This window comes from Rattus norvegicus, chromosome 1 (genome assembly GCF_021556685.1).
Source record: "Rattus norvegicus strain SHRSP/BbbUtx chromosome 1, alternate assembly SHRSP_T2T, whole genome shotgun sequence".
NCBI lineage: Eukaryota > Metazoa > Chordata > Mammalia > Rodentia > Muridae > Rattus > Rattus norvegicus.
In genome coordinates this window covers 265,680,432-265,692,961 of record NC_141534.1, presented here as the reverse complement: position 1 = coordinate 265,692,961, position 12,530 = coordinate 265,680,432, and positions in this window count along the sequence as shown.

Here is a 12,530-nt window from a genome sequence, read left to right as displayed (position 1 = left end):
GTCCCTCAGAAGCACAGGGAACATTTCCTCTCCTGACTCCCTCCTTTGCACAATGTGCAGCCTCCGGGGTCTCTGTGACCTTTCTGGTCAAAAGGAGAGGTGACTTCCTGGGGCTGTAGGTCCTCTTAGGAGTATCCCCATCCTCTAGGTCTTGGGTGACCTTAAGAAGTGTGTTGCTGTTTCTTGAGATCAAATGTCTGGTGAGTGGCAGCCTAAGGGAGATGGGGTTCATCTTGGCTCACAGTTTGAGGGTGCTTTCCATCCTGGTGGGAAAGGCACGGCAGCGGAACTGAGGTAGTCACATCAAAGCCACAGTCAGGAAGGAGAAGTGAACGCTGGTGTTCAGCTCTCTTTAGTCAGTTTGGGACCCAACCTCACCGATGGTCCTGCTCACGTTCAGGGCGGGGCTTCCCACTTGCCTCAAGATTTTCTAGAAACATCCTCACAGATATGTTTCTGCGCTGGTTCTGAATCTAATCATGTTGATAATAGCTATTAACACACAGAGGTTGGCTGGCTGTTCTCTAAGCCCCGTTAGTCCTTATTAACTTTGACCTCAGAGCTTTGGTTGTTGAGCATTCCAAAGGGAAGTCATTTTATAGGTCTTGAAGAGGGAGTGGTGGATCTCAGCCTCAACGCTCAGACAGAGACTGGACAAGAATAAAGGAAATTCCGATGTCCCTGCAGCCCCTCCCTGAGATGGACACTACCCTGTCCCACTCTCTCAGCTTCCCCATGCTAGTTTGTGGGTTCTTGGCTATACTGTAAACCAGGCGGGAAGCAGACAGGATGATTTCCTATTCTCTTGGCTTAGAAACCACACATCTGATATTTATTTACTGTCTGAAGACTTTAGAATGTTCAGATAGAGCCTCCTAACCTGGCCCACGAAAGGATAAATGTATCTATGTTGCCCCAGAAAAGACCTTATATCTGGCAATCCCCCTCCCCACATAAGCACACATAAGCACATGTGCACACATGCTCACACCTGCACTTGCACATGAACACATGCACATGCTCAAGCACACACACGCATACACATGCATGAATGTGCACACGCACACACACACACACACATGCACATACATGCATGCACACACATAGCCCTAGCATGGGATCAAATGCTCTGTTTTGAGTTCCATAACTTCTTTGTTGCTATACATCAATTTTTTCTAAAAAAATTATCTATTTATGTTATATATATGAGCATATTATACCTGTCTTCAGACACCAGAAGAGGGCATCAGATCTCATTACAGATGTCTGTGAGCCACCATGTGGCTGGGAGTTGAACTCAGGACCTCTGGAAGAGCAGACAGTGCACTTAACCACTGAGCCATCTCTCCAGCCCACTATTCATCATTTTTAAAATGTTTTCACACCAACCTTTTGTACCACTGGTAACTCCTGTTGTCTTCTCTCCTGTCATGGGCACTTAGGTTATCTCTCTTTTGAAACCACTTTCTTGAGCTGTAAATCATACATGGTCACTCAGGTTGCTCCCCAGCCAGTTTTGAACCACACACAGACTAGTCCCTGGACACAGGAGCTAGTGATCCCATGAGTATTCCCACATGGACCTTTACAGAAGAGTTTCACCATCACACAACACCCAGTCCCCTACAAAACATGGAACCGGATCCAGCCGCCACACCTGGAGCCATGGAAGGCTGTGGAGAGAAAGGGACACTGGAACAGATGATAGCAGAAAGAGGAGGTCTTGGGATCTGAATGGTAACTGCTTAGCCCTGATCCTATCAAGAGGGGATGCTCATAGCACGTGCAAGTGCTTGGCATATACCCTGCACGTGGCAGACGCCCTTCTGCCCACACGAGCTAGGTGAAGTCGTGGCAAGAAAAGAGCCCATGTGAAGGCCTAGGCGACAGAGCAAGGAGCTGCGGTGGGTGGCAATGTGGAAGTAAAGCCAAGAGGCAGGCGGGACCAAATCACTGACGACAACTACCTTGCATGGAAAGGAGGTTAGATTTCATTTCTAAGCTAAGTTACAGGGCCGTGAGGCTACAGTGAGAGGACTGTGAGTTGTGCTTTCAAGAGCTCTTTCTTGAAAGCTGAGGCTGGGTGGCAGGGCCCAGACTGGGAGCAGTAAGGGGAAAGGGGTGGGAGTCTGAGCGGGCAGGAGGAGGGGCGCCAATGAATTCATTGTTTAAATGATTCAGGTGGGCAACAGGTGTGTAGACTAGGCCTCAACAATGGCCAGGAAAAAGGTGCCAAAAGGGAGATTTCAGAGATATTGTTCTGGGGTTCAGTGGCCTTATGACCTCTGAGTTACATTCCAGGGCACCTGCCGAGATCAGGGGGAGGGATGGCAGGTCTACCTCCATACATACTTCACTCTCCCAGTTACAGATGAGGGAAACCGTGCTGAAAGGAATCAGCTCTCTCTGAGGAGGACTTAGCTGCATGCTGCCTGGGATGGGCCTGGAGAGAGAGGAGAGATTTTAGGTAGCTGAGAAGGTGTAGGCTTCTGTGGGCCAGGAGGAGGCAGGAAGGGACTCCCCAGAGATCCCAGGAGAAGCAACGGAGGAACAATTTTTCCAGAGAGAATGGACGTGTCTCTGATCCTGTCTCTTCCTCAGGCTACTAAGTTTGGTAAAAAGCTGTGTATCCCAGTACAGGAGGGGACGTGGTACATAGTCCCAGGCCTAGAGCAGGCAGTTGTTTTCTCCTCACTCCAAGCTCCATTCTGCTGGGGGCCAGACTCAGGAGTATGGGTCCCAAGACAGTGGTTAAGGCTAGACACTTCCAAGCAGCCCTGAGCTCTTTTAGTCTCTGACATCAGCAGGACCGCAGGGACCTCAGGCCCTTGGTCAAAATAAGAGACTCCCTGGTGCTACCCAGGGCTTCCCTCATAGGAGGGGCTGTCCATTCGAGTGGACAGGATATAAAATTCATCCGAGATAGGAGCTTGGGACTTCTCTCTTGGCACCTGGGGATGGCGACATCCAGAGTGGAGTACCAAACTGGGGGGGTAGGGAAGGAGAAAGTCAAGCTTTCCTCCACCATTCCACTCAGGCCACACCTCCTTCAAGTGCCTTTGTCTGCCTGGCCCTGCTCACTTGGCTTAAAGTTAGCAGAGACCCAGATGGGGACATGGTAGGAGCCATCTGGTCTTCTCCCGAGACCCCTCCCAATACCTTGTCCCAGTGAACTCCCTCCCCTTCATCTCAGACCCAGAGTCTACCCTGTTTGCTCTCTGTTGATTAGGCAGCCCCAGTACCCTGCACACAGAAAGCTAGCCATCCAGGCGTGGTAGTCCCCACCCTTCCCTGTGTCTCTTTCCTCTGCGTGTGGGGGAGAGGGAAGGAGGAAGAACAGGAACCTGCAGTGTCGTCTCCAGCTAAAATGACCATGGCCATGGTCTCTGTAGCCATCTCAGCTCATTCTCCAGCCCAAGCTGGAGCCCTCAGGTGGAGGTCGGGGTGAGAATGAGAGGACTGGAGTGGGGTAGAAGCCTGTGGTGAGGGGTGTTGCTGAGACCATGGGCACAGGCTTGGCTGTCAGGAGCACAGTTCATTGGGTGACTCAGGACCTGGCTTAGTTACCTTTCTGGGCAAAGTGTTACAGGTGTGTCAGTGGTTCTACCTGAGTGAGGGCAGGGCTCACTCTTTGGCCTGTGGGAGACTTCCAGCCACCTACAAAGAAAGTGGAAGAGGAAGGAGACAGGAAGACGCGTGGGTGGGGGTGGGGGGGATGGGGACAGCAGGTAGACTCCAGGAAGGGTCTCGCCTCACAGGGCGCCTTTAACTGACATCGGGATGCCTGGGGTTGGGACAACAGAGTGCCAGGAGTTTAGCTCGCATTTGCCTTCTGTCCCAGTGTGGAGACCATGAAGAAGGTAGCTCATCCCTACTTCATGGCCCAGAAAACTGAGGTCACGAGGCTGTGTCAGGGCAGGGTGTGTGGCTCCAAAGTTCACCTACTTCGAAGCCACAGCCTCTGCCTTGCTATCCTCTGGGGCAGAGTCTGTCCGGCCTAATCACAGCCCAGGGCACCTGGCACCCAGCACCCTTTTACTAGGCTGGGCTCTGCTTCCTAAAGGACACACGCCCGATTTGTTCTAGAAAAGCCTGTCTTGCTTCAGGGAATCACATGGGCTACCTGAGCAGCTTCTAGGGCAGGAGGGCGCTGCACTGCCCCTGTGTTCTGGATGGGGGATGGGAGGAGGCAAGGCAGAGATGCAGAAGGGCAAAACGTGGGGACGATGGGCACAAAAGCCATGGCTCTTCTCAGAGAGGCAGTGGCTCGTGGGACTCGGGAGTCAGAGACAGCAGAGTTGGAATTCCCACCCCACTTAATCATGGCTTGGGCACAGTGTTCAATCTCCGTGGGCCTGCAGGTCTTTACTCGTGAACAGGGTAGGCGGCCATAGCCTGACACCTTCATAGTCCGAGGAGTGTGATGGTCCAGATGGCATTTGCCAAGCCAGGTGCAACGCACAGCAGCCTGGGGCTGGCTGTCATTTCCGTCCACCCTACCACTAGGCCACCTCTCCAGAGCCCACGCCTGATGCTTTCAGGGGCTCAGGGTGACTTGGTAACAGGCCATTGTACAGAGGTTGGTTCAGGGGCTCACAGGACAGACTGACACTGACTCAGGCCTGGTCAGCAGGCAAGATATAGACTCACCCTGACCTACTCATGAATGTCATATATCCTGGAGCTTCCAAGGAAGGGGCCAACCCAGCTATGAGGCAAGCTAAGGTCAGTTCTAAATTGCTGGCTTTAAGGCCAGGATGAAGGTCTGATATAGTCGGCCAGTGGTAGGTTTACAGACTTGGTGACTCCCAGGGTCCCTCTACTCCATGAAGGGTGGCTCTGGCCCATCCCGTGAAGTGCCTGCTGGGATAGGGCAACTTGCCCAAACACTTACACCTCATATCCAGGCCAACCAAGACCCAATTGCTCTACGGGAGTAAAGCCTGGAGCCTCTGCTGATAGCTCCCTTTGCTCTCCCACCGCCCAGGGAGGGGCCTGAGCCACACCCAGAGACAGCGCTGTCTGGGAGCCAGATCATTGTTGGCAACCAATGGGTGTCAGAAGTCTTAAGTCTCCCCTAGGTATCGGGTCACACTGCTCGTCTCCCTACCGGCAGTTTTTTCCTGCCGGGCCGCTTTGGTAAATTGACCTTCTTCATTATGCCTGCCTGCCTCTGGATCCAGATTAATAGGTCAGTAGGCAAGCTTCTTACCTGGGCTTCAGGCCCACAGTAAGAGTCCTGGCCTTTCAGCTTTTAACATAGGGGAAATTCTCTGTGCAGACACTTGTGCCTGCGACGAGTACCGGTGGAGAATGCTCCAGGCATGAGCCCTGGTAAAATGAAAAGAATATCCGACAGAAACGTTTGTTTCCGGGGGGACGGGACTGCCACTGCTGAGAGGAAGTGGAAGTGGGAAGTCAGCCTTGCTTCCTGTCCCCCAAGTCCCGACGCTAAGCTCACACCAATGCGAGCTAGCCCTCTCCTGGACCAGCTCCATCTCCCAGCTGAGAAGACAGGCCTTTAGAAGAAACATTGTAATGGCTATGGCCAGAGTGGGGAGAAATCTATATTTGGAAGCACACACAAGTTGAGTGGGTGGTTCCCTGGCCTTATCAGGTGCCCACAGGACAGCAAGGCACCAGGGCCGATGGGATGTCCTATCTCCTCCGTGCTGGACTTGGCTCTGTCCCCATACGAGGGAGGAGGGCCTTGCCCTCTCACCTCTGGGCTCCGCAGCAGACTGCTCTGTTGACCCTATGGGCTTCCACGGTGCCAGCAGCCATGATGAGGAGCTCGATGCTTCTCCAAGCCGGGGGTTAAAGGAGGCAAATATGGGTAAAGGGAGACACAGGGGTACAGCTGGAGGAGGTTCCACGCCCGTGTGGTCTGTGTGTTACAAGCACATCCAACAGCTGTCAGAACATCTTCATATGCTAATCTCATTTCTCTCTGGTGGCAGAATGGCCTTGGCTTAGACAGTCAAAGCAGTAAGTTCTCGGAGACTCTGTTTTCCACTGAGCATGGGAGGGGTCTTGGGTTGATGTGGATGATATGCTCCTCTGTCACTGGCCCCGACCTTGAGCAAGCTCTTCCTCCTCTCCAGAGCTCCACTTTCCTCATCCTATGAATCCAGCCCCACCATGGAAACCAAGTACACACAAACACCCATGACACAGAAGAGATCCGGCTTAGAGTACCTTCCCTCCGCTCTGCTGTCACCTAATGTCACTGATTGGTGGTCTGAATGAGAATGGCCTCACAGGCTCATAGATGGGAGTCCTTAGTCATGACTTAGTGGTTCTATTTAAAAGGATTAAAAGGGTCAGGAAGTATGTCACCAGGCCCAGTGTCTCTCATGGCCTTGTCGTGCTAGCCAAGGCTAGCCTCTCGAATGCTGGGATTACAGGTATGCACTACTTAGTGGCTCATTTTTGATGGATAAAACCTGCCTGAATTGAAGGCACATGACTGCTGCCCAGGTGCTACGGTTTCCATTTTGTTCTTTACTCTGGGAACAACCTTGTCAGAAGGACACTAGAGAAAATCAGGAGAAATCCACACAGGGAACATCTACTGTCCACCATCAATACCAACAATGCTCAAGCCTGGCCAGGTTCTCAGATGGCTCTGGCTGACATCCTAGCTGCAACGTCTTCTGACTTCAACCTCATCGAAATCGAGATACAGCAGCAAATGTGCAGTCTGACCTTACGTGTACACCAAGTGTGGCAGTGTAACAACTTAAATCTTCTCAAAGAGTGGCAGGTACTCTTAACTGCAGAGCTCTCTCTCCAGCCCCCTTCAGGGCGCATTGTTTAAACATCTGCATTTCGGAGAGATTTATTACCTAGCATTAGATACCCACTGCCTTCCAAAGAGGTTTTGAAATTGAATAGGTAAAAGTAAAACAGGATGGAAATGGGGGTGGGGGGTGGGTGGATCTGAAGATGACTGGTGTCATAAATGGTGAAGGATGACGTCATAAACGGTGGGCCAGCCCAGGTGTATCCCCTAGAACCCCCCAAGAGGTGGAGACAGGAGCATCATAAATATAGAACTGGATGGTGGTTGTGGGTCGGCTGTACCAGAAAATGAAGATGAAACACAGCTGTAAGCTCCTGGAAGCCGGGACAAGAAGGTTGCTCTCTTCACAAGGACAGCAACTCGACACAAGGCCTCTGGATAAATAGGACTGACTGCACAGTAGAATGGCTAATACCTCAAAACTGCCTACCTGCTCAGGTCACACTGAGCATCTCGGAGATGGCAAACACAGCCGTGCCGATGGCTCACTTCCATAGTGAACGTTTCCTGACCGATTTCAGGGACACTAGGCATTATAAAAAAAGGTACTGCGTCGTGAAGACATCACTTTAGACATAGGTAGCAGACAGAAAACACAGTAAGAACAAACAAGGGTTCATTGTGAAGGCTTATTCTGCTTCTTACTGAACGCCCCTGTGGTGTCTACCGTTTCTGGAATGTTCATGCACATGCAAACATGATATAAACTGTCTCCGTTCATTACAGATAGTGGCTTTTCTGCACTCCGAAGTCTACCATTTGGCATTGGTGTAACTCAGTATCTTTCAGTTGGCACAAGTTGTGATCTTTAAAGTCTTCCCTCATCAAAGGTTCTCATTGAGACAGTGTGTTGTTGCTCTGCAGCCCTTTGCTCTGTAGCCCTGTCTGGTACCCTGCAGGCCATCTTGGCTCCGAACTGGTAGTTTTCCTCTGGTTTCAGGATCCCGAGTGCTGAGGGTACAAGTGTGTCCTCATGCTGGTTGAAGAGTCGAGGATTAAGTCACATTCTACCGCCAAGAAAGCACCTTTTTGGGGATTGCGAGGGGGGTATTGAGACAGGATCTTCCTATAGTCCTGGCTGTCCTGGAACTTACTCTGTAGGCCCGGATGGCCTCAAGCTCACAGTGATCCACCTGTGAGTGCTGGGATTAAAGGAGTGGCAGCACATGTTAAAGACATACTGTTTGGGTGTTTTTTTTTTTTCTTGTTTGTTTTTTCTTATACATACAAATGTGTGTAATATATTAAATTTCAAGGCAAATTTGGTACCAGACGGTAGGAAAGACTTTTTCAAAAATTTCCCCATTCTATACACAACCATTAGACTATGATATATACATAGGTGTTGTGGCTTGGCATAGTGTACACACTTTTAATCCTAGTACACCGGAGGCAGAGGCAGGCAGACTTGTGAGTTTGAGGCCAGAGTGGTCTATATAGTGAGCCTCAAGACAGCTGGTCTACAGAGAGACTGTCAAAAACAGAAAAGCAAAGAGACCAAACCCAACCCTTCCCCCAACAAAACCCAATAAAAGAAAACAAAACTAAAACAAGGGCAGCGGCATACTTAGCTGCCTGCTAACACAGGCCTGTGATCACACCACTTTGGAAATGGAGGAAGATCTGGGGTTCACGGTTGTTCTCAACTGTGCATCTTAGGCTAGTCTGGGCTCTACCACACTCAAAACCAAAACCAAAATAGGAGGAGGATGGGGAGGGGGAGGGGGAGGGGAAGGAGGAGGATGGGGAGAGGGAGGGGAGGGGGAGGGGGAGGATAGGGAGGGGAGGGAGAGGGGGTGGAGGAGGGGAGGGGAGGGAGGGGGGAGGAAGAAGACGAGGAAGAAGAGGAGGAAGAGGTAGCCCTATCAGCAATCAGCCCAGCACTGATGTGGACCTCTTTCTGACCCTTCTCCAGACTGTTAGCGGTCTGCATTAGCAGTCACCAGAGCATCTCCAAGATGGAGACCAAGCAGACTCATGCCAGCCTGCTCATAAGCCCTCTTTTAAAGAAATGTGATTTTAATTATAATTGTGAAAATGTCTTTGGCTTATGTACATGTCATTAACATATAACCAAGGTGAATCATGTTACCAATCTCGAGTAATAAAAAAGACAGTCTATTTTTGGCCCAGCACGGTTGAGTCCCTGTTTGTCTGGAGCTGAATGGATGGCGCTGACTGAGGACAGGCTGGTAACTCAGGTACTGCTCAAGTTCAGCAAAGTCTTATTTTAAATTGTTATATTTTTTTGGGGGGTGGCTATTGTATTATCACAACTTTATTATAAAGAACATACAAATAAAAATCATCACACAGTGAAACTAATCAGACCCAAAGTTTATATACACCAGTGAGCTTCTATCTGTTAGACTTGACTTATGCTTTTGCTCTTGAGCCAAGGTTTCACTTGCCCAGGCTGGACTTGAACTTGAGATCCTCTTGATTCAGTGTGTCTGAGTGCTAGCCAATGATAGCACTCAGAATGCACTGAGCAGGGAGAGGTTACTATGGTGACTGCAAATATCTTCCTCCAGTGGGGCCAAGTGGAGAAGGCAGCTAGAAGGTGGGGGTGGGGGGTTAGGGGGTGAGGGGTGCGAGCCTGTGTGGTAACCCTGGTGGCTCGGCCACTGTGTGGACACACGCCTGCAGATGCAGATCTGCTCTTGCAGGGTAGCCTCCAACATCGGGCTGGGGGAGGGACTGAGATGTTATTACTTGGGCAGCTGTGGCAACACAGGTCGGAGGTTTCTGACTCGTGGCCGAAGCTGTGAGCACAGATGGTTATGAAGGGAAGGGTGAGCCAGAAGAACCCAGGCTCCTTCATAGCAAACTGGAAGCCCTGACCACGCTGACCCTCTTCTGCTCAGCAGTGCTCCTGAGGTGCATTTCCAGTGCTCTATGGGAAATGACTTCCGGACACTCAAAACTAGTTAGGAGAGAGCAGAAGAGCATCCCCACAGCTCTGGGTAGCACTTGGCCTTTGCTCAATTAGTCTTTCCTCTGGTGTAACACCGTTCTGTAGTCCAGCACCTCGTTATCACATAGGCCACTTCCTGTGAAAACCCAACCAGGCCTTTCCTGCCTCCGAAGTACCATCTACATGTTCACCTGGCTCTGGTCTTCAGGACTAGCACATGCTGATGGAGAAACTGAGGCAGGCACCTCGCTTCTCTTTACAGCACTTACATAAAGTCGTTAGCACCCAGCAGCCAGGGCCGACTTGGCCTGGTCTCTGGTTCCTCAGTGGTAACCAGATCTTCATAGGCAATTTCCGTAAGTCTGAGTCCCTGTTGTAACAGCCGTCCCTGTGCACCCTGTCCCTTAGACCTGAGGTCCCTTAGACCTGAGGTCCGGCCTTGGTTCTCACCTTAGCCCGCAGAAAAGCAAGGCAGTGCTGTTCTTGCAGCTTCCTCTGGCTGGGTCTCCTGCCGCAGCCCTGTGCTCTTACTAAGACACTGACAGGACTGGAGCATCCCCAGCACAGAGAGAGCACTTTACCAGCTGCCACCGTGGGTGCCCCTCTGAGGTTCTGGGTCTCACTTGTCGGCCTGAACTTGGTGAGTGGCTCTTTCACCTCACGCTGGCCTCAAACCTGACCTGCTCAGTGAGTGGGAACCATTCCAGAATTGCCCCAGCCCGTCTGCCCCCGTCTGCCCCGTCTGCCCCGTCTGCCCCGCTCTGCAGTTAACTGAGCCACACTCGCTCTTTGGCAAGTGTATGTGCACTCACTCTTGCTCAATATTAACCTAAAGGTCAGACGGAGCCAAAACACTTTATACACACAATCCTGACTTAAAGCTATTTAAGGAATATTTTCAACAAAGCCTCTATCATTCTTTATATATGTGTATGTATGTGTATGTGTGTGTGTGTTTGTGTGTGTGTGTGTGTGCGCGCGCACGAGAGAGAGAATATGTTTGTTTTAATTTCAAAAAATGGGATGTGATCTCACAATGTATATAAGTAGAGAAGCCTGCAAACCTGAGAAATTCAGAAGGAAAAGAGCTTTACCCATCCCTACCTCTGTGGATTGGTGAATTATATTTGGGATACATTCTTGGGTTTCTTTTCCTCAAATGACCTTTCTGTCAGTTCAAACAACTAAAGCTGGCATTCCCAGTAGCAAGCAGGTAGAAAGTGATGTCTGACTTGTTAGTCTCGTAAACTTTGGAAGTTTTGCGTGTGCTTCAACGAGTTAGCTGTATCTACATGTTCTGCCATAAAGCTGGGGCCGTCCACTCTGGAGTCATGTTTGTCAGCGCTGCACTCCACCCTGCATTACCCAACAGGAACAGCCCAATGGCAGCACAGAGCCCTAGTTTGGTGGGGACCTTCGCAGGCGACAGCTCAGCTCGAAGGAGGCGGCTTGTTTGGATCCTGTCTGTGAAGCAAAGCCCCTCCCTCCAAGGGCGACAGCCTGGCCAGCAATCACTGGAGAGGCCCTAGCACTGCCCTGGCCATAGGGCTGGGCTGCAAACCTTTTCTTTTTTAAGTGAAAATCATTTTTGTCACACAATACATTTAGATTGTTTTTCTTCTCTTCCGATTTCTCCAGGACCCTCCTGACTTTCTTACCAACCCAACTTTGTCCTCTCTTAAAAATGAAACAAAACAAAACCAAGCAAAAAGAAACACATCTATGCCACCTCCTTCAAGAAAACCAGAATTCAAAACAACAAGCAAGAGAGACCAATAAAACCAAAATGTCCAAACCAACAGGATTGATGCATAGACAGACTGACAGAGACTGAGGCAGTGTGCAATGCCTGCACAGGTGAAAGCAAGATGGGATCACAGTATCAACAAGGGGAAGTGGTCTCGGGCTCCCACCCTAACCTGTTTCCTCTCATGTAGGAACTCCCCTGCAGTTGGGGATCCAACCTAGGGCTGTGCACATTTTAGGTACAGATCTTATCATTGAGCTGTATTCCCAGTGCGCTCTCTCTCTCTCTCTCTCTCTCTCTCTCTCTCTCTCTCTCTCTCTCTCTCTCTCTCTCTCTCTCGTAGGGAGTGGGTCTCACTATATAACTCAGACTGGACTTAAGTTTCAGACCCTTTTGCCTCAGTCTTCTGAGCATGGAAATGATTACAGATGGGCACAGCAAGCTGGGCTCTCACACCGGCTTTTGAGGAGCAGAGTCTAATAATCAAGCAAAGTGGTGTCCGTAGTCCTCTTATTTGATGACACTTGTCTGACAGACTCGTGGTCCTTAGTTACCATTTCAAAATCATACTAAAAAAATCTAATCATTTCTCAGAAACCTTCTTTGCTGCACGTGAGCAGCGAAATGAGCAAAACCAATGCTGTATTTTTAAGGCGAGACACTCAGCAGGAGCCTTGCCTAATGACGGGCGGGCGTTATCCGAGACTGAAAATAAGGGATTTCCACGCCCTCAGAATCAAGTTCAAGGCTGGCTGTAGAGAAGGGCAAAACCTTAAAGTATATAACAATAAAACAGAAGTAAAAATTGGCTTATTTCAATAGCCTTGGCTCTGTGTCAAGCCTTCCCGGCAGAAATTCTACAGGTCTCAAAACAATAGTGGTCTCAATCAGTCAGTCAGTCAGTCAGTCAGTCTGTCTGTCTGTCTGTCTCTCTCCTCTCTGTTTCTGTCTCTTCCTACTAGGCACTAGGAATATCAAAATGTTCATTTGTAATTTAAATCAGAAGTGACTTTTAAGTTCCACATGGAAAGAAAACAGCATTATGATTAACTGGAGAGAAT